The 25,285-nt window shown below is 34.8% G+C and overlaps 1 protein-coding gene across 11 annotated transcripts in view; it reads left to right on the top strand.

The window, feature by feature from the left end:
• ADGRL2 (adhesion G protein-coupled receptor L2) overlaps nucleotides 1–25,285 on the top strand; it is a 508,892-nt gene that overhangs the window by 281,906 nt on the left and 201,701 nt on the right. For all 11 annotated transcript variants that reach the window (XM_032360956.1, XM_032360954.1, XM_032360955.1 and 8 more), the window contains one exon: nucleotides 970–1,011. The gene's annotated coding sequence lies outside the window, so the exon portion shown is untranslated. The remainder of the gene's footprint in view (nucleotides 1–969; nucleotides 1,012–25,285) is intronic.

Genomic DNA, 25,285 nt, shown 5'->3' with positions numbered 1-25,285 from the left:
CATTATTCAAAAATTCAAGTAAAAACCCTTTTCTGAGTATGTTATCTATTAAAATTTCCTTAGCCATCATCTAGTTTTGATAGAGAAGTTAAGGGAGATGAACTCATTGTGTTTTTCTCTAAGTTAAGTTTATGATATTTAAAAAATAATTAAGTAAAGGAATGGAAAATGACCAATATGTAATAACATTATCAGGATATGAGAAAAGCATTTTTTTCTCACATCTGGACATGTTTCTTTATATTAGAATTATTGACATTAAGAAAGGTTTTTTTTTAACTAATTATTAAATGTGAAATTGTTGATTAAAAATCTTTAAAGAACACAATAAATTCAAGAGTAAATAGCTTTTTAAAATATGATTTTGCTCTAATTTTATGTGATGCGATTTAAAACCTTATTTTTAATCAACAGAAAACAATATAAATATATAAATAATGCCTTATTATCATTTATTTAGTATGAAAAAGTAGAAGTTTGGACTCTAATTTTGTTTCTCAGTTCCTACGTTAGATTTCCAGTTCAAGATTCCAAACAGGAAACTAATTTAGATTTTTTTATAAATAGTCATTAATGTTGATTTCAAGAAAGTAGAATGACCCTCAGTTTCCCCTTCAAGAGTTTTAGGCATAGCTGTCCCATCTGTATCATTGAAAGATTCAACTGAGCGAAAGGGGAGAAGAATAAACAGTTAATTGGCAATATTTTCTTAATCCTATAATATTTGTTTGGGGAAAATAAAATGTTTTATTTCTGACCTTGAAATTACTTATAACAACAACTGCTTAGTCTTAAAGTAGCTCTGTCCACAGGCATGCAATACATGTTCAATAATTCTTAGAACACTGATTCATGCTTTCTGCAATAGATTTACTTCATTTTTGTTTTGCTGCTGATGCATTACATTTGGTGGTTAGAACCCCTGTGGATGGAGGTATAATAAATAACAATATTTTCTTTGCTTTCCAGGGTATTTATGGCATAATGATAAATTTCATCTTTCCCAGAACGGTAAGTAAAGAACTCTTTCTATATATGATAGTACTCAACACAAACAAGAAAAAGTGAATTGCTATAATAAAAGTGGAGTGGCATTTGCTAAATATATTAAATGATCTGATAATTATAAGATAGCTTATACTCTTGAAATAAATGGATGCTGCATTCAAATTCTATAAGCATTCCAAAATTCTCACCATATATGCTACAGGCTCTTTGAAGGGAATATAAGGTTCCTGTTTTCTTGGTTGTATGGAATTTGAACACAGTGGAGTCAACATTTTGTTTTCTGGGGGTAATTTATTTTAAAATATACACAGATACAGAAATAAATGTGGTTTATATTCTATGAACATAGAGAAAAAGCATATCTGTGATACATATTGAGAGTGGGTGAGTAAGAGTCCTTTGGAATTTTTACTGTTACATAAAAACTGATTGTAATTTATGTTTGACCAGGGCTTTGCAGCATCTGTGAATTTAAAAGTGTTTGTTTTTTAAGAGTATATATCATAACTTCTCCTAGGCAAGCTAGCTACTGTATGATTTTGTTTAAACACATAGTTTTCTTGCCTTTACATTTTTATGATGCAAAAAGGTAATATTTAGTTTTAGTCTTAATCATAACCTCTTTACAATTCAAATAACAATAAAAATTAATTTTATTGAATGGGAAAGGTCAATGTAAAGTGACATTTCTCAGGAAGTTATTACTGTCTCCTATGAAGTTTTTTTTTCCCCCAGTGGTCTTGGATAGTCCCTATAAAAAGTAGGAATTTCCCACAGTAGAAAAAAAATCTCTTTGAAATAAACCAATCATCAAAAGTGCTATTAAGTGAAAAAGCAAGGCACAGAATACATATATTATATGTTGTGTACACATGTGCATGTGTATCCAATGGAGAGAAAATTGAGAGCATCCTGGTGGTAAGCTTAGAAAAGTTTCACAAAAGGTGCACAAAACAGTGAGAATATGGGTAGTTTAATAGTCTTCACTCCATCTTCATTCCATATAATAAATATGTATTATGGTTGCCTGGGTGGTTCAGTTGGTTAAGCATCTGCTTTCGGCTCACGTCATGATCCCAGGGTCCTGGGATCAAGCCCTGTGTTGGGCTCCTAGCACAGTGGAGAACCTGTTTCTCCCTCTTTCTTTGCCCCCCCCACACACCTACTTGTGCTCTTGCTCGCTCACTCACTCTCACTCTATCTCAAATAAATAAATAAAATCTTTTAAAAATATATGTATTATTTTTGTAATCAGAATGAAAGTATTATTTCAATAGTTAACTTAAAATAGTATATTTATTATTAATGAAATACAGATATATATAATAGAGGAAATACCACGTGTGCCAATTGCATAATCAAAATGATCTTATACAATTTTAAAAAAGGAAAAAACAAAAACAAAAAGACCCTTTCACCTAGTCACAGAAGGATCCAAAATAGAAATTGAAGATTACTTGGATTAAAAAAAAAAAAAGGTGCCTGGATGGCTCAGTGGGTTAAAGCCTCTGCCTTCAGCTCAGGTCCTGGGATCGAGACCTGCATCGGGCTCTCTGCTCAGCAGGGAACCTGTTTTCTCCTCCCTCTCTGCCTGCCTCTCTGCTACTCGTGATCTCTGTCTGTCAAATAAATAAATAAAATCTTGGGACACCTGGGTGGCTCAGTGGGTTAAGACTCCGCCTTCAGCTCAGGTCATGATCTCAGGTCCTGGGATCGAGTCCCTCATCGGGCTTTCTGAAGAGAGCCTGCTTCCTCCTCGCTCTCTCTCTGCTTGCCTCTCTGCCTACTTGTAATCTCTCTCTGTCAAATAAATAAATAAAATCTTTTTTAAAAAAAGACAATGAAGTATTTTAAATGAGGTTAAAGCTATCAATTTTATTAATTTTACTACAATACAAAAGTACTCCTAGAATTCAGGAAATGCATGTGTAAAAAATAAACATTTTAAAACTGTAATTTAAAAAATCTTTAGATTCACATTGGTGTTTAATATAAAAGAATGTGATATTTTATGAACTTTTTCAGAAGAAAAGGTCTAAGGGCACCTGGCCGATTCAGTCAGTAGAGCATCGGATTCTGGATCTCACTGTTGTAAATGTGAGCCCCATGTTGGGTATAGAGATTACTTGAAAATAAAATCTTTTACAGATAAATAAAAATAATTTTTTTTTAAAAAGGAGAAAAGGTCTAGCTACATAAAAGCTAAAACATGAAGGTGAAACTTTTAAAATAACTCAAATTTTAAGTCAGTAAATCAAACTACTCAGTAATAATAAAAAACTGATCTAAAATCTGTGTAATTTACTCATCTACAACCAAGAGTCATCTTTGCAAGTTTAATGTGCAAAATTATTTTAAGGTCCAAGATGAAAAGAAAGTATAATAGACAACTAGGCAATTATAAGGAACTTTTAGCAGAGTTCTTTTTTTAACCTAAATGATGTTAATAAATAATTTCTTAATCATAAACACAATAGTAGAACAAATAGAATATTTCTGAGATTAAAAATTTCTTCTCAAGAGTGACTTATTATAGGGTGAAAACTTAGCATATAAGTATAAATTGCTGTTGTATCTTGAATATCCAGCAACTTTGTCTGGACATAGGCCAATAATTTCAGAAGAAATTTAGGAAAGAAAAAAAAGAGTGCTCTAGCAGGTATTTTAATCCTGTTTACTTTAATGCTTCCCGAATTCTCACTTCATCCCACTTGCTCTCAGTTTACATAAAATTAAAACAGAACTTGTTCTCTGCTTGTCTAGCTCACAAACGAGAAAGGATACTATAAAAGCCATGAGGGGCAAGAGAAATGAACTGAAAAGTTAGAGTCCCTTCATAACTATTCATCAGCTTTAAGAATTGAGAGACCAAAGACTAGCTGTATGATTTTGAGAAGATATATCCTGTACTTTGGGTTTAAAATTCCTGATGTCTTAAATCAGAAAGTTATACTGAAAGATTTTTTTATGAAATCTGAATTCCTTTCTAGCCCTAGAATTTTACAATAGAATGATGTATCTTTAAACTTACTATAAAGAGCACAAGATAATATTGTGATATTTGGAGTCATTAGAATGAAAAGGTTTTAATGATTAAAAGGGCTATTTTCATTCATTTGTGAAATTCACTTACATTTAAAGTCTTATCCACTTTTTAAAAAAAATTTATTTATTTGACAGAGAGAGAGATCACAAGTTGTCAGAGAGGCAGGTGCCCCTTTTATCCAAATTTGTTAAGCATCTGCCTTAGGCTCAGGTCATGATTCCAGAATCCTGGGATCAAGCCCTGCGTCAGGCTCCTTGCTAGGGCAGGAAGCCTGCTTCTCCCTCTTCCTCTGCCTAATGCTCCGTCTGCTTGTACTCGCTCTCTGTCGAATAAATAGAAAAATAAAATCTTAAAAACTAAATCAAGCCCTCCAAAAAACACAAATTATATTGTGTAAATAAGAGACTATATGTTTGTGCATTTTTATAATATTCTTTTCACAGAACTACTTTTTAAATGTGCCTAAAAGGGGCACCTGGGTGGCTCAGTGGGTTGAGGCCTCTGCCTTCAGCTCAGTTCATGATCTCAGGGTCCTGGGATCGAGCCCCACATCGAGCTCTCTGCTGGGTGTGGGGGAGCCTGCTTTCCCCTCTCTCTCTGCCTGCCTTTCCGTCTATTTGTGATCTCTAGCAAATAAATAAAATCTTAAAAAAAAAAGATGTGCCTAAAAATTTAACCTGAAATTTCTCACTGTGCTTTAAATAACACTGTAAATAATGTGAAGGAAAAATCTAGCATCAGTCTTTTCTAAAGAATGGGAAATCAAATTCATACCTATCTGTATATGGAAATATATATTTCTCTTTTTTTAAAGATTTTGGTTTTTTTATTTGACACAGAGAGAGAGAGACAGTGAGAGAGGGAACACTAGCAGGGGGGACTGGGAGAGGAAGAAGCAGTCTTCCCACCCAGCAGGAAGCCCGATGGGGGCTTGATACCAGGACCCTGGAATCATGACCTGAGCCAAAGGCAAATGCTTAATGACTGAGCCTCCCAGGCACCCCTGGAAATGTATATTTTGAATAGGTTTATTCTGTCAAGATGCTAATTTGATGTATTGGGCAATCAAAATTTTAATTCATAATTCTCTTTTTACATCTACTCATCTTTAGTACAACTGACATATCATGACATTTTAGGGGGAAAAAAATAAACTTTCCTCCATAACCTAGATCGGTTCAACATAACAACTTATTGGATAACTAGGGCACCTGGGTGGCTCAGTGGGTTAAAGCCTCTGCCTTCGGCTCAGATCATGATCCCAGGGTCCTGAAAGCAAGCCCCACATCGGGCTCTCTACTCAGTTGGGAGCCTGCTTCCCCCTCTCATTCTCTGCCTGCCTCTCTGCTACTTGTGATCTCTGTCTGTCAAATAAATAAATAAAATCTTTAAAAAAAATTATTGGATAACTAAAACAGCTCCTCATTCCAATTATTTCCTTCTGATTTGTAACTATACAAATTTAAGCAAGCCACTCATTTTCTGAATTATTACACAAACTGAATTGAAATGTAAATATATATTTTGTTTGACATGTATCTATTCAAACTAACTTTAAAATAAAATAAATCTTCAGCATTAACAAGTTTTTCTAGTAGATTAGAGATAAATGCCAACTATTTAAATAAAGCAAATTTCTCAGTATAATTAATCTGCACTTCAACAAAATAGATCTTTCCTCTCATTCCCAATTCTGACTTAATGAACAAAGATTGAATGCATATTTCTGTGAATAGTCACAGCATCTAGTCTTCAATGAATAATAAAATATATTTTATTTCTGAGAACATTAATAAAAATTTGTTAGTTATTTCATTAAAGACAAAAATTTCATATTGGAGTTAACTATAGCCAAGCCACTTTGCCATTTATCTCTTAAAATTCCACAACAGTTTCTGATACATCAAATGTCGATTTTTAGGTCAGATGTAGCAATAGTAAAGAAATGTTAATTGGCCAACAGGTTGATTAGTTTTAAGATATTGAAAAAGTAAAGATTAAAAACAGTTCTCTCCTTTTCCTTCAATTAAAATTGCATGCAATTATTCTTGTAGATTATAGATCTCTTTTGGGATTTCTGGTTTCATATAACTTTTTGGTTCATTTCACAGGAATAATATTCATCTTAATTAGCAAAAAACAGTTGATGAGTTTTTATAAGAGGGAATTCACTCCATGCACTGACTACTGCCACTAGATTATTCTGTTTAATAATAATAATAATAATAATAATAATAATAAAGCTCTGCTTTTAGAGCAGTTAAATATGTTATCTGTTGATAACCATTTTCTTTGAAGACAGGATGTCTTTTTTGATAGGTGATTAATCCATTTTGTTTTAACCTCAGAACATTCCTAAGCAATATCCTAAATTGGCTTAAGAATGATTTATTACCGTATCAGTTAAAACATACAAATAAAAATTATTAAATAAAGAGACATTTCTCGTGTGTTATTGCATTACTTTTCAAAATTTATAAGATAAAAATACTCACTTCCTTTTAAAAAATTTTAAATATTTAGTAGCCAAAAATTTTTTTCCATTACATATATAAGAAATATATCATGAATACCTGTGTCCCCTGTGACCTTTCAAGCTCTCTTTGTGCCTTTCTACAATTCCTTAACTTTCTTCTTCAATTAGAACTAAAAGTTATCCTAAATTTTCTGTATCCCTTATTTTTCTTGTAATTTAATTTCATGTGTTTGCACCCTTAAACATATTATTGTTTGGTTGACATATTTACAATGATACGTAAGTGAAAATATATGTATCTGTCTGTGACTTTTCTATTCAACATTAAGTTCTCCAGTTTCAAACATTTGCAGCACGTAACTATAGTTCATTAGTTCACACTGTTGTATAGTATTCCCTTGTGTGACATAATTTATTTGGCTTCGACACTGATAGATATTTGGGTTGCTTCCAGTTTTTTGGTTTTGTTTTTTACTCTTTAATAGTGCTGCTATGAACATTTTTGAACATGTATAAAGGGATATATACAAAGATTTCTCTAGGGCAAGATGTTCTTAACCTGGAGTGATTTTGCCCTCACGCAATACCTGGCACTATCTGGAAATTTTTGGTTGACATAACTTGACAATCAGGATTCTACTGGTTTCTTGCAGATAAAGGCCAGGAATGCAGGAATGCTTTATACACCCTGTAAGACAAAAGAGAGTCCCACACAAAGAATCTTCTGGACTAAAATGCCAATAGTGTGAAGTTGTGAAACTCTACTCTAGAATATACACTTGAAAAAGAAATTGCTGAGCCACTGAGTATGAAGATTTCAAATTTATTAGAGAATTCTTAACTTGTTAAATGTATCAATTTTACATTCCTGCCAATAATGTAAAGATAAATGTCCCAATAGTGATGTCCATCAGCAGATGAATGGATAAAGAAGATGTAGTATATATACACAATGGAATACTATGCAGCCATCAATCAATTTTTAAAAATTGAATTGTAGGTAGGGGCACCCAGCTGGCTCAGTTGGTGGCACATGTGACTCTTGATTTTGGAGTTGTAAGTTCAAGCCCCACCTTGGGTAGAAATTACACTAAAAATAAAATCTTTTAATATTAAAAAAAAATTAATTGTAGGGGTGCCTGGGTGGCTCAGCTGTTAGGTATCTGCCTTCGGTTCAGGTCATGACCCCAGGGCCCTGAGATCAAGACTTGCATCAGGCTCCCTGCTCAGCGGGAAGCCTGCATCTCCCTCTCCTTCTGCCCCTCCTTGTGTTCCCTCTCTTGCTGTGTTTGTCTTTGTCAAATAAATAAATAAAATATTTTTTTAAAAATTGAATTATAGGCAATATCTTTACTAATTCATTGTTCTTTATTTGTGTAATAAATATCTTTTTCTAGTTGTGGATTGCCTCCCCCCCCTACTTTTTTTAAAGAGCATATTTGAAAAAAAAAAAAATAAAGAGTATATTTCACCCAATACTGATTCAAAAAGAGCAGCAACAAACCAGAAGTCGTTGGGTGATCCCCATCTTTTCCCTTTATTAAGTTCCCCTTTATAGACAGAACTCTGAATCTTAAAGCAGTTAAATTTAACAAAGTTTTCTTTTTTGCTGGTATCTTACATTTCCTACATAAGAAATTTTTCCCTTGATCGTTTAAGTATTTTAACATTTTACTTTTTATATTTAAGCCTTTCATCCTTCTGAAACTTTTGTGTATAGTATGAAGTAGAAATATTTTTTTAAATAGAAATTATAGTCTTTACACCATGTACTGAAGAGTTTATATTTTCCATAACGATCTTCAAAGCCAGCTTTTTCTTATATTTTATGATCTAGTTTTTAGCTTTCTGTTTTATTCATTTGTCTATCTCTTCACCAATATTATACTGCTAACTTAAAAATCTGGTAAGTTCCTCTCTTTGTTCTTCCTCAAGAGTATCTTGGCTCCTAAGTCCCTTTTCTTTTCTGTGCAACTCTTAGATTATATACATATATTATAATATATGTATATACATATTATATATATGTATATATATGTATATACATATTATATATATGTATATATATGTATATACATATTATATATATATAAAATATATATAATATAATGTTTCAAAAAGGTTTTATTTTTACCGTAAGTTTGTTAGATATATCTCTAAATGTTATTTTATAATTTATTTTAATTACTTACTTTTAATGATTTTTTTAAAAGATTTTATTTATTTTGAGTGAGAGAGCAGGAGTGGTGGGGAGAGGCAGAAGGAGAAGCAGACTCCCCACTGGGCAGGGAGCTCCAAGTGGGGGTCAATCCCAGGAGCCCAGGACCCTAGGACCCCCGGATCACGACCTGAGCCAAAATCAAACGCTTAACTGACTGAGCCATCCAGGTGCCCCAGTGATTTCTTTTTTAAAGTGATAGTTTCTGGGATGCCTGGGTGGCTCAGTTGGTTGGACGACTGCCTTTGGCTCAGGTCATGATCCCGGAGTCCCGGGATCAAGTCCCGTATTGGGCTCCCAGCTCCATGGGGAGTCTGCTTCTCCCTCTGACCTTCTCCTTGCTCGTGCTGTCTCTCACCATCTCTCTCTCAAATAAATAAATAAAATCTCTAAAAAAAAAAAAGTGATAGTTTCTAATGTTTGCTTATCCAGCAAGTCAAGTATCTTAACTTTCAAGTATCTTAACTTTCATCCTTCTGAAACTTTTGTGTATAGTATGAAGTAGAAATATTTTTTTAAATAGAAATTATAGTCTTTACACCATGTACTGAGGAGTTTATATTTTCCATAACGATCTTCAAAGCCAGCTTTTTCTTATCTTTTATGATCTAGTTTTTAGCTTTCTGTTTTATTCTCATAATTTATCTGTATTTTCTTTTATATTTCCCATGAAAACAATGATTTCTTCTGTGAGTAATTTCAGATTTACTTCTTCTAGTTCTTATAACATTTTGTTTTTGTGTATTCCACCAAGTCAACTTCTAGCCCAGTATTACACAGAGATAGTGATAGTATGGAACTTTGTTTTTTCCTGAATTTTAAAAAAGAAAATGTTATGAAAATTTCATCATTAAATTGTATGGGTTTTGCAGATATCTTCTATCAAATTAAGAAATTTTCCTTTTTTTTTTTTTTAAATCTTTGATGGGTATGAAATTTATCGTGTTCTTCTACAGTAATTTAGAGGACAACACAATTTTTCTCACAAATGGATATTTAACACTGAAGTACTTCTTACCTTAAGGACATTTACTGAATGAGGTGAGCAAGAATTTTACTTTTCATGTTCTTGCTGGTACTAGGAAAAGTGACAAAGCCCAAGGCTTAGCGTTAGGATCCAAAATGGATATATCCTCATCATTAACTTGATCTACAAATAAATCCATCCCATAGAGGACTGCAAGAAAAACTGTAAGTCTTAAATGTATAACTAAAAAGAAAAAAAATTCTCCTCTGAAAAGTCATAATTATAAACCAGCTTTACTTTGTTTCTAGCAAAAATTCACATAATCTCAGTGGTCTAAATACTCAAGATAAGAATTTAAGCTGATCCCTACTTGTGCCTTTTGGGCTCGGTAAAATCAAAACAAAATCCATTCTAGAGAGCTCATCTTTATGCCATTACTCCAAGAATTTTAACAGATAAAATTCCATTAGTATAAGCCCACAGACAGAAATCACAAACACACTATTTTAAAAAAAGGAGGGCGAGGTGGGGAACAAATGATCAAGAATCAGGTGAAAAAAGATAAAAAGCAGAATCAGACCCACAAAGACTTCAAATATTGGAATTACCATTTTCATTCTTTTCTTTTTTATTCTCATTCATTGTTGCACATAAAACTAAATTCAAAAATATTTTTCTAGCATTTAATTTCCTCATGAATAACACATAAACTTTCCTTTCTATAATGTCATAAATTAGTAATATAGCCCAGTTTAACTTGGTATAACCAAGCTAAGCCTGGTTATACTGAAATGGAATTTGATCACATTTATTTACCAAGCTATAAGAATTCTGGAAAACAAAAAAGGAATAGAAATAAGAATAGGTACTTTTCTGTTCAGCTTAAACAAACCAATAAGATGGTAAATACTTTATTAGGATAAAAATACCAAAACATATATTGGTGGCTATTGGAAAAAATCTACTTTTCAAGCTTTTTCTTTCTTTTTTTTTTTTGTAGACAGATTCCATTTAGTTAAATACTTAAAATAGGGATATTCTAAATTCTTAAAATATGCTTTGTGTAGCATGTTATTTTCACCTAAAATCTCAAGGATTTTCAAATGTTTTTACATTTGTGTTTTGAAATTTTCTACAAAAGAATTGTATTCTCACTTGACCTTGAACTCCTGATTGGTCTTACTGTGCCCACTGGCCAAAGCTGAGCCAATCATGATCTGCCCTTTTAATTTTTTAAACTGGAATCATGGAGCCGATTTGTAGGCAAAGGGAGAACACATTGGTTTATGGATCCCAAGGAAGGCTGATTTTGAGACTTAATTCCAGTTATTAAACTTTCTAGGGATCCATGAACCAGTAAATTGCTTTGCTGAAGCTTGTTTGAGTTATTTCTATAACTTGCAACGAAAATGGTCCTGATAACTACACTTATATAAAGAAAATTAAATTCTGAGATGGTTTCACTGCATGCTGATAGTCATAGAAGGCAATGGATGAATAATACTTTTAATACCTTTTCCACCACAAGGGAAGGGACTTGGAAAGAGTGCTGGGTAAGTTCTTTTGAAGTCCTGCCTTGACCAGAATGTATTTCTTCCCTCTGATTTATTCTTGAGTCAGGTCAAAGTTAAAAGGATTACCTAAGATTATTCTTTATAATAAGGTTTAGTATCCCTATTATTTTGACAATTAGAGATTTTTACATGGCCTGAAGAGGAAGGGCTGAAATTTAAAGAAGAATGTAATATTTATTGAGCATATGACACTATATTAAAGACCTGTTTGGTCCATTTTTAATTCCTTTCCTCATTGGGTGTTATGAGCTGAATTGTGCCCCCCCATTCATGTATTAAAATCCAAGACTCTAGAGATGTCTGGCTGACTGTCAGTGGAACATGTGACTCTTGATCTTGTGGTCATGAGTTCAAGCCCCATGTTGGGAATAGTGATTACTTCAAAAAAATCCAAAAATTCCAGTACCTCAGAATATGGCTATATTTACAGAGACAATCTTTGAAGAGGTTATTAAGATTAAATGAGGTCATATGGATGAGCCCTAATCCAATATGATGGTGTCCCTATAAGAAGAGATTAAGACACAGACACACACAGAGGAAGACCATGTGAAGACCCAGGGAGAGGACTGCCATCTACAAGCCAGGGAAAGTTCTCAGAAGAAATAAGCCTGTCTGTCAAATCTACTCATAAAATGTGTTGCAGAAATGTCTGCTCTACTCTCTGTTCCCACAGTTATTGCCTTAGTTTAGGCTTTGTTTTTCTTACTTGAAATATTCCAGCAGCCACCAGCTTCTCATCACTCTAATTTAAACATTCATAGTCATGCTGGCAAACCCACTTAGTGAGAACAAGTTCTGCTCTGCGGTTTCTTCTTATCCCTAGGGTAAAGCCCATGGTTCCTGAACCTGGCTGTGCATCAGAATTTTGGGTGGCATTCTTTTAATTATAGATTTTCAGGCCCCAGACAATTTCTACTGATTCAAAATCTATGGGCATGTGGTCTAGAAAATGGTATTTTTAATATTCTCCTAAGTTTATCTTATGAATAACAGAATCTATTAAATTTATTTGCCCATCTTTTTATTAATGATCATATGACAGCTTCCTCCAAACTTCTGACCTCAGCCTTTTGAAAATATATTTCTTACTATGCCTTCCATGATCACAGTGTTTCTTGAATAATATTACACCTTTTTGAAGTAAACTGGTGATTCTTTTACATTAACAATGCAATTTCAGAAATTTTCTTGTTAAAGGTCTATACCTATTGTAGGTTACAATATGTGTGCCTCCTGAGAAGCTACAAAAAAGTCATAAAGATACTTTAATATGTAGAATAGTAAAAATATATGAAGCCTATCTAGTTTGTTCACTGTAAAACCCTTCACCACTGCCTCCAACTATGTAAAAGGACTGGCAGAAACAATTACTTCTCTTGCAGTTAGTTATTCTGTGGCCTGGCCCTATTCATAGTGACACAAATTGTGTGGTGGGACCACACGTGAATGCAGGTTTAGAGTTCACCTTTGAAAAGGAAGTAAGATCTCAAACTCTAATGTTGTCTTCTGTATTATAAACTCGATTTATGTACTTATCATTTGGCAAAAATTGACAGCTTTATGCTCTGAGAAGAAAAATCATATTACTCCTCTTACCTTAAAAAAAATACTTTTGGGGTGTCTGGGTGGCTCAGTGAGTTGGGCAGCTGCCTTCGGCTCAGGTCATGATCCCACATTGGGCTCCCTGCTCAGCAGACAGCCTGCTTCTCCCTCTCTCTCTGCCTCCTGCTCTGCCTACATGTGTTCTCTCTCTATCTCTCTGTCAGATAAATAAATAAAGTCTTTAAAAAAATTGGTTAAAAAAAAAGTTTCAAGGCTGAAGCAGTGGGTCTTTGTATCTACCCATAGATAGGAAACATGACTCTTAAAAAGAAAGATAACAAATAATGGCAATACTTAAAAGTAAACTACATTATCTACACTTGAAATCAAAAGCACTTTTTCCCCACCATAATTAGATAACAAAAGAAACACTTGCTGAATATATCTGCCAAGCCATTAATTTATGTGTTTTGTGTCTATGATATCAAGCATTATATAATATAGAAATATCAGAATAGATATTGATTCTTGATTTTGTGGAACTTTCAGTTTAGTTAATGGAAGTCCTGGTTTGAAAAAAAAAATAAAATAAAAATAGTATGCTTATAGGAGCCTGGAACAGAGGCAGGGAAGGAGAGTATGTATGAGTAGAGGTCATGCCCAAATGATACTTCCTGGAGGGACCACTTATTCTGTACTCAGATGTCAACAGCCAGGAGTACTTTAGAACTTGAATAAACAAATGAGCATGCCCTCTTTCAGTACAGTCTTTGCTATCTGTGCACACTTTGTAAAAAGTCTGGTACAAAAACTAAATATTATCCATGGTCTTCTTTCCCTGTTCTAAATGTATACATTCATGTATTCATTACACAAATATTTTATTACAAGTACCTATAAAAATAAGGCTTCTTAAGCAGACTGAAAGACCTTGGTATGAAGTGACATATTAACAACGACCTAGTCCTTGGCTTACTTTTTCCTGGCTCATATATCTAACATGGTTGATCCTTCAAATTATAATCTTAACCACATAGAACAATAAAACTGTACTGTTTCTAGACTTGGGTTAGCATCTCCAGAAACAGAAAGATCACTATTTCTACAATCAAGATACTGCATCTCTGAAAAATTCTGACTGTAAGTGGTTCTGTTTTTAAACTGAATCATGCCTTATTTTACCTTGCAGCATCTTAATTCAGCATCTTGGGACATTCAGAATTAAGCTAATCTCACTTTCAAATAATAATGCCTTTAATTCAAAAAATATTGGTGAGACTTTCATGAAATTCAGATAGGCTTAATCATGAAAATTTGGAAATTAAAAGAAGTGGATAAAAGAAGGAACTAGTCCTATCCCCATTACCCAAGACACCCACATTTAAAAATATCGGTGTCTCATTTCCAGGCTTTTTACTGTAAATAGTTTGGATTCTCTCTCATTTAACATAATTTTATCACCACATATGTAAACACACACATACAATACATAATTGAGTTCCCATCTAGTGGAAGAAATCTACCATAGAAGATACATGGACAGGCACTGGGGAAAGACCTAGATTCAAGGTCAAGCACTATCTTGTTAGCTTTTATAACCTCAGACTTGTTACTTAATCTCTCTCAATCTCAATTTTCTAATCTATAACTAGAACCTACTTCTTGAGGTTGTGACTAGCATTAATTAACACAGTATTTTAACACAGTATCTAGCAAATAGTAAATGCTGAATAATGATTAGAATTATTACGTTTATATTTATACTGTTCTAATAAAGCCATCAAATTTAATAACTTTCAGACTAAAAGTTCCTCGATTCTTTTAAGCTTTTCTCATGTGAGATAGTTTTAAGTCCCCTTAACCATGAAGGCTGCTAAATACTGGAAGTTTTATAACTTTTCCGTTCGTATCTTCCTTAAAATGTTGCTCTGAGATCTGATTTTGGTAATCTGAAGAGCTTGTAATATAATCAGATTATGTTCTCCATTACTTTGTTCACTCCTAAATTTATTAATGCAGTTGAAGTTATTTCTTCTTCATCTTTTTCTTTCTCTCCTCCTTCTCTTCCTCCACCTTTTTCCTTGTACTTCTTCTGTAACCATATTATACCATGGATTCACTGCCAAGTAAAGCTCTTCTTTTTTCCCCTCTTAATACTGTTAGTAAATCTCATATCCTTCTAATTGAATTTAGGCAGTTGGTGTTTTGTCCCAAGACAGGACGTCACAATTATTCCAACCAAGTTATATATTGTTAGATTTTGCCGATTTTTTAGTTGTTAAGAACTTTTAGAGCTTGATCTTTTAATCTAATGTATATACTACTCACTCCTCCTATCTCATATAACCAATTTTTGACAAGTATGCCTTCTTACAGCTTTATCTCAGTCATTGATAAATATGTTTACATCAGACAAAGCCAAGGCCAAGACTTGTGGTATACCACTTGAAAAACCTTCCTCCAGGCTGACACAGATTCCTTAAAATTACCATTGGGTGCAATCATTCAGCCAGTTATGAAAACATATAATAGTACTATTCCTAAACCTATATTTCTCTATCTGGTCCACAAGGATATAAAGAAAACCTTATTAAATGACTTGCTAGAATCCAGATGTCTATTTCTATTGCCCTAATATACTGGTTTATCAATTTTATAGAAAAGAATATTTAAGATTGAGCTGAATTGCTTATTCTTGTTGAATTTATACTTTCTCCTAATAGCCACTTAAAAAACGTTCACAAAATTCATTTGTGATTGTGATTTGTAATTGTCTTTCATAAGTATAACCGAGGCTATTCTCTTCCAAGCAACATTAGTTTCATGGATTCGAAGTTTCCAGATGTTGCCATTTTTTTTTAAACATAAAATATTCTTCTCTTTTTCTCTTCATTCTGTTCTCAAAGGTAACCAGCTAAGTACTCCATAATCTCACTTAGAAGGTCTCCAGTAATAATTCAGAGGGGTCCAGAAACATATTGGCACCTAGACCAGTCAGGTTCTCCTAGTATAGCACATAGGTGAAGGGCTCAAACAATGGGCTTAACTCTTGGCTCAAATCCTAGCTCTACATCTCTCTAGTTGTATCATTTGGGACAAATTATTCAATCTGATAATGATGCATGCTTTATAGCTAGGATGATTAAATGACAAAATGCAAATCGGGGCTCCTGGGTGGCTCAGTGGGTTAAAGCCTCTGCCTTTGGCTCAGGTCCTGATCCCAGGGTCCTGGGATAGAGCCCCAGATCAAGCTCTCTGCTCCACAGGGAGCCTGTTTCCTCCCCTCTCTGCCTGCCTCTCTGCCTACTTGTGATCTCTGTCAAATAAATAAATAAATATTTTTTTAAAAAAAGAAAAAATGCAAATCAATACATAGTGTATGACACCTTCTGGGTCCTCAATAAATTTTAATTACATTAAAATCACTTTAGCTGTTTTGTCTTTCAATTTTTGGCCAATGGCTAATGGCCTTGACTTTATTCATTAAACAAATATTTATCGAGTTGTACTGGGTACATACAAGGTGCTCAAGATACTGTACTGAGCAAATCCAAACTTCTTGCACTCAGAGAGCTTACATTCTAGTACAGGAGAAGAAAAACACCAAAGTATTTGAAATAATGGCAGTCAATGATTGGAAGAATGAAAAGTTTAAGAATCAGAGGATGTCAGAATTATTTTATAAAGGATGGTCAGGGTCCACTCTGAAGAGATGACATGTGAGCAGAGATACCAATGAACTTACAGGGAAGAAACAAGAGGAGTAAAGATGCTTTCCTTTCTTTTTCATGAATAAATGTTACATCTTCAATGTAAAAAAAAAAAAAAAAAAAAAGAGGGGGAGCTTATTCCTGTATTGCTCTTCTTCTTCATTTCGTGCTAAGGAAATAATTTTTGTTCTCCTTGGCATCTTTCACAAGCCCCAGCTCTTTTTGTGCAGTGTTGCTGATGTTATTTTTATAGGTCTATGTGCTACCTTCCCATATTTGTGCTTGATTCTGTGCCCCTTTTTACCATCTTTTGCACATGCTGTTTTAAATTCAGAGCGTGTCAGTTGGTGCCTGTGCTGCACACCGGTTTCTTTGGTTTCCTCCCCATTTTCTTGCTCATTCGAATCATTTGTGTTTGCAAAGGCAGAACACTGCTTAAATCAAACTCTTGAGAGTGCATGGTTGCTTTTCCCCAAGGTTCCCATCATTTCCGTCTTACCTACTGGTTTCTGTCAGAATTGGGTTTAGAGTAGGAGTTCTTCTTACTGCCTACTTTGCCGTCTGGGAAATGAAATTATCAGCAAGGTCAGTTAAGAAATTGTCGGTGTTTTGCTTTCTGAGGAATGAAAGTTTCTGCAGATACTTTGAGATAGAAATCCCTAACACTAAGGTATCTTTCTGCCCTGATAATTTTGTGGTCAGCTCTAGAAAAACATCCTTCTTTACAGGAAGTCTGTGGTGCAGTCACATAGTGCTATCACTTCTTTGTGTCTTATTTATATTCATCTAGATTTTTCTCCAGTGTTCCCCCACCAACAGGTTCTTGACTTTTCACGTGCATTCACAACTTCTAACCAGTCAGGACCATTCTCACCTATTTTTGCAATTAGTTTGGTCTAATTATAATTAAAAATAGATTAGAAATTAAATTGAACATGACCAAATTGTACGCCTAGGAAACCAGGAAGTTTCCCTACAGCTTAATATTAACAAGCAGCACGAAATCATAGAAGGCTTTGGAATAGAAGGTAGATTCTATTCTTGACCAAGCCATATAGTATCTTGCCGATGTCAGAACTGAAAGTCCCTTAACTGAAGGATGAAAGATCTGGACTCTGCTTTCACTGAGGAGCAAACAGTCACCTCACATGGTTAGTTGGCTTGTCCACAGTCTCACAACTAGTTAGAGAGAGTGGTTGCAAGATAAGGTGTTATTCCCTTAGGCCAGTAAGTTTCCCCCCACCAGGTTGCTTTCCATGAATGGCCCAGAGACTTACTTCCCCTCAGTAAAAGCCAAATACTGCCTGCCCGTTCCTACCTCACAGAGTTGTTGTTGAAAGGGAAGGAGCTAATAGGTGTGTAATGACAGTAACAGTGTAAAGCGGTATTATTATGATAATGATTTAATCTGTTGGTTTCTGTGGGCTTTCCCCCACTTCTTGTTTGAGATTTGCATTTTAAATTTAAATCTGTAGTGAAATGTGCTTACTTTGTTAAAGATTTACAACAAATTGCAGGTTGCATCCTACAGAAGAAAATCTGGGTTTTGGCACCCCTGGGACCAGGATGATAATCCTTTTCTGCCACTCAGGGGATGCATGGTAATACAACAGCCTCTTCTCTGATTTTAGTTTTCTCATCTGTTAAAGAGCTAAACATTCCTATCTCTCTCTCTTTTTTTTTTTTTTTTTTTGATTTCTGACAGACAGAGATCACAAATAGGCAGAGAGGCAGGCAGAGAGAGAGAGGAGGAAGCAGGCTCCCTGCGGAGCAGAGAGCCTGATGTGGGGCTCCATGTGGGGCTCGATCCCAAGACCCTGGGATCATGACCTGAGACGAAGGCAGAGGCTTTAACCCACTGAGCCACCCAGGCAGCCCCTAAACATTCCTATCTCTTGAAGTTGTGAGAACTGATATTGAAAGTCTCAATATTGGTGGTTGTTTTTATTTGTTTGTTTGTTAATTTATTTTTCCTGTATATTTCTCTTCCCTCAGTTTATGAGCTTCTTGATGGCAGACAGTATTTATTTATCTTCATATTCTAAGAGTCTGGCACTCAATAGCTACACAGTATGTTTGTTGAGTAAATTATTTACCAAGGTGAACAAGAGTGGGTCTGAGGGCAGCAGTATTTTGGAAGTCATTGTTTTTCCAACTTGACTCTTAAGAGCACTATATTAAGTTTCACGGAGGTACTTTGGGCACTGCTCAAAGTAGAGAAGGCGTAGCTGAGTGTGAACTCTTGGGCTTCATTTTGCTTTAATCAGAGCATACATTAATTGTTTATTTACAGATTGGTTGCTATGTAAGATTGTTTTTAGAGAAAAATGTTTTTCAGCTAAGAGAAGTTGAAACAAGATGTGTATGCTCTAGAGTCTCAGAGACACATCTAATACTTATTTTACTGTTAGCACCTCAGATAAAGTAACCTTTCTTTGTCACAATTTCCTCACTTATCCTAGAATTTACAGCACTTCAGGTTGGTTATAGATGGACCGAAAGATATCACATACACACCTGCCATTTCCCAATATTTAGCCAAGAATACCAAAGTGGATTCCGCTTGGATGCAGGTGGCCGTCTGTATCAGAAGCAGATGGATGCGGACACAGTATACCTTGGCTTTGCTTTTCTCTTCCTCTGGTTCCCTATGGGCCACACAGCTGCCAGAGACACTACTGCCAGGGTTGAAAAACACAGTTTTTTAAACTCAAACTTTCTATTCTAGAAGGATTTATACCGTAGGTACTTCCATGTAAGAAAATGCTTACTGATACACATTCTCCCAGTTCTAGAGCCAAACCAGAACAAGGGAAAAAACCTCCTCTGGGCAGGATGGGGAGGAGCAGGCAAAGCCAGGGTCAGGGGCCCCTGAATAGTATCTCCGCCTGGAGCTTCCTGTGTTCCTGTCTCCCTGGAGGTTTATCTTTAAGATTAAATAAAGTAAGGGTAACACCAAGATATTTAGCAATGTGTAAATGGTTGAGCTTGGGCACTAATAGATCGGAACAGATGCTGGTCATAAACTACCAGCAAGCCTTGCTCGTGCTTGCCAGATGAATGCCAGTCTTAAAACAAAATAACGTTAAAATGTCCTCATGCTATCTGACACACAGAGATGGTGTTTGATTAATGTTAATCTCCTACCCTGCTTCACAACTTCCTTTTGAACAAACTCCAGTGAAAGCAAAAAAGCGACTCCAAGAAGACATAGCCTCAGATAACCAGACAAGTCAAGTTTATTATTTTATGGCAATGGGATATTAATGGAGATCATTTCTCTTCACACCAATAATATCAAAATTCATTCTGTGCTCTACAGTAAAATGGATACACTTTAAAATGGATACACTTTAAAAAAATATTAATTGTAAACTATTCCCTCAGTTAGAACCCAGCTGTTAACTATTACTATATCTTAATTTATACCCAGTGGGACCATTGTCTCTCTCCTCGGAGTTTATAATTTCCCTACTAGGAAGGGTTAATTTCTTAAATTTACTTAGATTCTACAGTTCTTTAAGGCAATGTTTCCCAGGTGTTGGCAGTGGAAATGGGGAACACTCCACCAAAACCACCTCCCCAAAGTCCTTCCAGAGATTTTGGTGCCTTCCTTTCTATTATGAATCTTCCAGAATGACTATGTATTCAGAGTTTGCTATAGCAGATAGTCACTAAGACTTGCATTTGGCACACTGGAGGTCAGGCTGGGGAGTGGGGATGCTTTATAATGAAAATAGGGGAAGGCTTCAAGTAAGCACTGATTGGAGGCTGTTGGCATGGGGAAGATAGAGGTGGGTTAACTTGAAGTGAGAATCTCCTGTGATGGTTTGGGAAATACATTTGTCTTTTTCTGGTTGTCTTGAGTTAGAAGCAGGATAAAAAAAACAGCAGGGCTGGCAGTAGCTGATGTAGTTTGATCATTCTGGGTTGATTGCTATAGAGGTTGTGGGTCAGAGTTCTACTGTCATGTTTGGTCTGTCTATTACTTATTTGTATATTCAGTTTCTCAGACAACATGAACATATATGTAGGAAATTGGGAGGAATCTATTTAAAAGCTCTAGAAATAATGAGTATAGCAAGGTCTCATGATATAAGGTCAATACATAAAAATTAATTCTATAGGTAAATCCACAGAGATAGAAATAGATTAGTGGTTGCCAGGGGCTGTAGGAGGGGATATGCAGAGTGACTGCTAATGGGTATGGGGCTTCTTTTTGGGGTGCTGAAGATATTATAAAATCAGATTGTGGTGGTGATTGCACAGGCTTCTCAACATACTAAAACCACTAAACTATATTCTTTAAAAGGGTGAATTTTATTCTATGTGAATTATATCTCAATAAAAGCATTAATTTTACTTGTATTAACCAGCAAAAAGTGATTGAAATTGAAAATGTAAAAAAATACTTATATGAGCATTAAAAGATACGAAATACTAAGGGATCAATTTAACAAAATATGTGCAAGACCTGTGCACTGAAAACTGCAAAATATCTCTGAGAGAGAAATTAAAGAAGACCTAAATCAATGGAGAAATGCTCTCTTACAAGAAAAGAACCTGCCAGAATGAACCAACGGAAGTATGTATAGGATTCCTTAAGTAATTTGGCTTAAAACAAACAAACAAACAAACAAACAAACAAACCCGCTAAACTAGCCTTTGGGGAGTTTCTGTTGTTATTGGAACAACAGAGGAAAGAAGGAAGGAGACCTTTGTAAGCAAAGGCAAAATTGGACTATAAACTTCAGTAGTGGAGAACACAGCAAGGAGGGATGGACCAGAAGTAGAGACAGGATGGAAGAATAAGTAATTGATGAGTATCACTAATTAGTCAGGGTCCTCGCGGGTCTCACCATCAGGTCATGCATTTGCTGGGCATTGGGAAACTTGTAACAGCCCTTCTCTTTGTGTAGCTCTTAGACTAAAGGCAAAAATATAAAGCTGATGTGCATATAAGCATATCTTGCCTGTACTTATTTTCCTGCTTTTTACTTTCCAATCTTTACTTTGTCTTTGCCTTGTCATTCTTAGTTGCTCTTATTACTTGTATTTCTATTTATTTTTAAATATCCTTAAATTTTTTTTTATTTTATTTCATTTTTTCAGTGTTCCAAGATTCACTGTTTATGCACCACACCCAGTGCTCCAAACAATATGTGCCCCCCTTAATACCCACCACCAGGCTTAAATTCTTTTTAGAATATGAAGGATTATAAATTAATAAATCAAAATTAGAGTGCTTCACAGAGAATTGTCATCAATCGTGTTTAGCTATTTCGGAGTATAATAAGCGTAACCAGATATTCTTCTAATGTTATGGATTTATGAAAAAAAAAAGCTTTTTTTTTATGGAGAAAGAAAAAAAAGAGTGCACATGCATAAGCAGAGGGGAGGGGCAGAGAAAGAGGGAGAGAATTCGGTTAAGCAGGTTCCACAACTAGCGCAGAGCTGGATGAAGATTCAGGGCTCAATCTCATGACCCCAAGATCATGACCTGAGCTGAAATCAAGAGTCAGTCACTCAACTGACTGAGCCAAATAAGTGCCCCTAAATGAAGCACTTTTGAATAAAAAAGAATGAAAATCATAAGCTGTGAACATAACTAAGAGTGAGCGGTTTCTTCAAATTGTGAGCGTAAAGCAATCAAAACTACCAGTTCCTGTGACAAAAAATTTTCATTTAGTCAACTTAAAGCTCTATGTTTAAAAAGTATGTCTAAAATCTGCTATAATACAGCCCAATATGTGAGAATATATAGGAATGTTCAAAATTGTTTCACACTAGCTCGTGCAGTTTTTTTTTTCTTTTTTTAATGATTTTATTTATTTGACAGACAGAGATCACAAGTAGGCAGAGAGGAGGCAGAGAGAGAAGGGGAAGCAGGCTCCCTGCTGAGCAGAGAGCCCTGATGGATGGATGCGGGGCTCCATTCCACACCCTGGGATCATGCATGACCTGAGCCAAAGGCAGAGGTTTTAACCCACTAAGCCATCCAGGCACCCCTAGCTCATACAGTTTTAGGCATTTATGAAGCAACACATTTTGAAGAGCGATCAACTGTTTTATGCTATTAAGGTACCAAAATAGTAGTAAATATTTGAGAACTGACTTACTATGTGCTAAAGACTACTTGTATTAATTTATATAACCCTCATGACAACACTATAAAATACACACAATTGTGATCTCCATTTTAGAAACAAGGAAAGAAAGAGTTAATTTAAAGATGAGCCTCCTGGGACACCTGGGTGGCTCAGTTGTTTAAGTGATTGCCTTCAGCTCAGGTCATGATCCCAGGGTCCTGGAATGGAGTCCCGCATTGGGCTCCTTGCTCAGCGGGGAGACTGCTTCTCCCTCTGCCTGGCGCTCTGCCTGCTTATGCTCTCTCATTCTGACAAACAAATAAATTTTTTAAAAAAATCTAAAAAAAATTAAAGTAAAGTAAAGACAAGCCTCCATAACTTGAGCAAGTTATGGAAGCCTGAACATGGTAGAGCTGAAACTACTGGTGGTCTGGTCCAAATTCAAAGCTTTTAGCTTGTGTTCCTTTTTTAAACAATTTTTTCAAATATCTTAAAATTAACATTCATCAAATTAAGTAAATTTATACTTTATGAAGCCCTTTACAGATCTTTTTCAAGATAAGGTAGAAGAAAAGTTTCATCTTCAACATATCTTAAAAAAGTAGGCCTGGGGGCACCTGGGTGGCTCAGTGGGTTAAAGCCTCTGCCTTTGGCTCAGGTCATGATCCCAGGGTCCTGGGATCGAGTCCTGCATCGGGCTCTCTGCTCAACAGGGAGCCTGCTTCCCTTCCTCTCTCTGCCTGCCTCTCTGCCTACCTGTGATCTCTGTCAAATAAATAAATAAAATATTTTAATAAAAAAAAAAGTAGGTCTGTCTGTGGGGTTTTTTTTTGAAAGTGTATGTCAAATGCTTCAATGGTAGTGTTTCAAAAACTTTGGCAGAGCTAAGTGATTTCAAATGGTATTTACCAAATTCTTGACTGTACCAAAACATAGAATTTTAAGAAGTGAATATAAATGATTTAAGCTAGGTATAGTCTCATGGGATACTTATTAAGCATTAAGAAAAGAAATTCTACTCCTCAATGTATGTGTTCTGTTAAGAGTCAAAAACAATAATAAAAATGTTTCATACTCTTTAGTATGACACAGATTAAGTTAATTGATCAAATTAATTATCCAATTTTATGAATGGAATATACCTTTTGTCTTACAACTTGGCAGGAAAAGTGAAAAGGAAGAAAAGACAAAATTTTTGAAATTAAATACTATGATTACTAGAAACAAATTTACTTTTGTTATTATAGAAGAGCTTTGCTTAGTGAAAAAAATTGAAAATTTCTAATATAAAAAGGATCCAATCATATATGCCAATATCAGTTTCTATTTTGTATGGGAAATTTGAGGGTTTTTTGTTTCCTTTTAAATAGTGTCTGTCTCAACAATTGCCATATATAATTGTTATAATAATTTTTTTTTAAAGATTTACTTATTTATTTGAGGAGGGGAGGGGCAGAGAGAGTCTTTTAAGCAGACTCCCTACTGAGTGTGGAACCTGATGCTGGGCTCCATCCCAGGATCTTGAGATCACTAACTGAGCCAAAATCAAGAGCCGGGTGCTTAACCTACTAAGCCACCCAGTTGCCCCTAAAATTTTATGAAACTTAAATAAGGACAACAGTATTTCAGTAAAACTACTGAACTAGTGAACTACTACAATGAGCACAAAAGGCTCTTTTCAGAAAGTGTGTATTAGGATTTTTTACTGATACAAAGGATAGTATGCAAACTATAACTTGTAAGAATTTTTAAAAACTGGTATATTTAATATAGGTGATTCTCACTTTAGGGAGTTAATTCATTATCATCATATTTTCCAGTTGATATACTTACAAAAAATTGAGTTACATTCATATGGGAAAATGTTTTGACCTGTAATCATAATAAAATTTTTATATATGAAAATACAAATTATAAAATAAAATTAGGAATTATGATAATAGTACTAATAATACTCAGAAATAAGAAGCATAACAAACTTGGGATAATAAAATAAAAATGTTCCTGACTCAGGTTCAATAAATTATCATTATTCTTGGTAAATTCTCTCTTTGAAAAATACACCCTAAACAAAGAATATTTTTTAAACATATCTGAGGCAATCAATTGCCTCTAGTATTTTTTAGTAAAGGCTTAGCTTGTTTGCCTTAAAGCATTTTGTGGTTAGCTTTTCTGCTGTATCAGTGTGTCTTAATTGTTTTAACTGTTAAGACTTTTAAACCCTGTGAATTAATACTCAAAGGATATTTGTTTCCACTTGTTTGTTTGGTTGGAAAAGACTGATTCCTTTCATGTGTCCTGCCTTGGTGAACTACACTTATGGGATATTAGGTAATACAAAAATAATCAAAACCATCATTTGTTATTGTCAAGTTACCTCACCACATAGGGGGAAACTGAACAGATCACAGAAAGAAAAGAATATGTAAGAGTAAACATCAGTGAAAGAATGCTAGAAAGTGTTGTCAAGTGAGGAGAAAAAGAGACAACTGGTGAATGTAGATATAAGTAGAGAGAGGATTGAGCTAATTGGTGGCAATGGGGGGTGCAGCATTGTAACTTCAGTATCTTAGCTGTGCAGTAAGTACACAGATGAGGTAGTATATATACATACCCTTTGAATACAGCAAAGCACCATTACTACTATACAAT

The sequence above is a fragment of the Mustela erminea genome, chromosome 10, assembly GCF_009829155.1.
Source record: "Mustela erminea isolate mMusErm1 chromosome 10, mMusErm1.Pri, whole genome shotgun sequence".
Lineage (NCBI taxonomy): Eukaryota > Metazoa > Chordata > Mammalia > Carnivora > Mustelidae > Mustela > Mustela erminea.
This window is presented reverse-complemented; position numbering and strand designations above follow the sequence as displayed.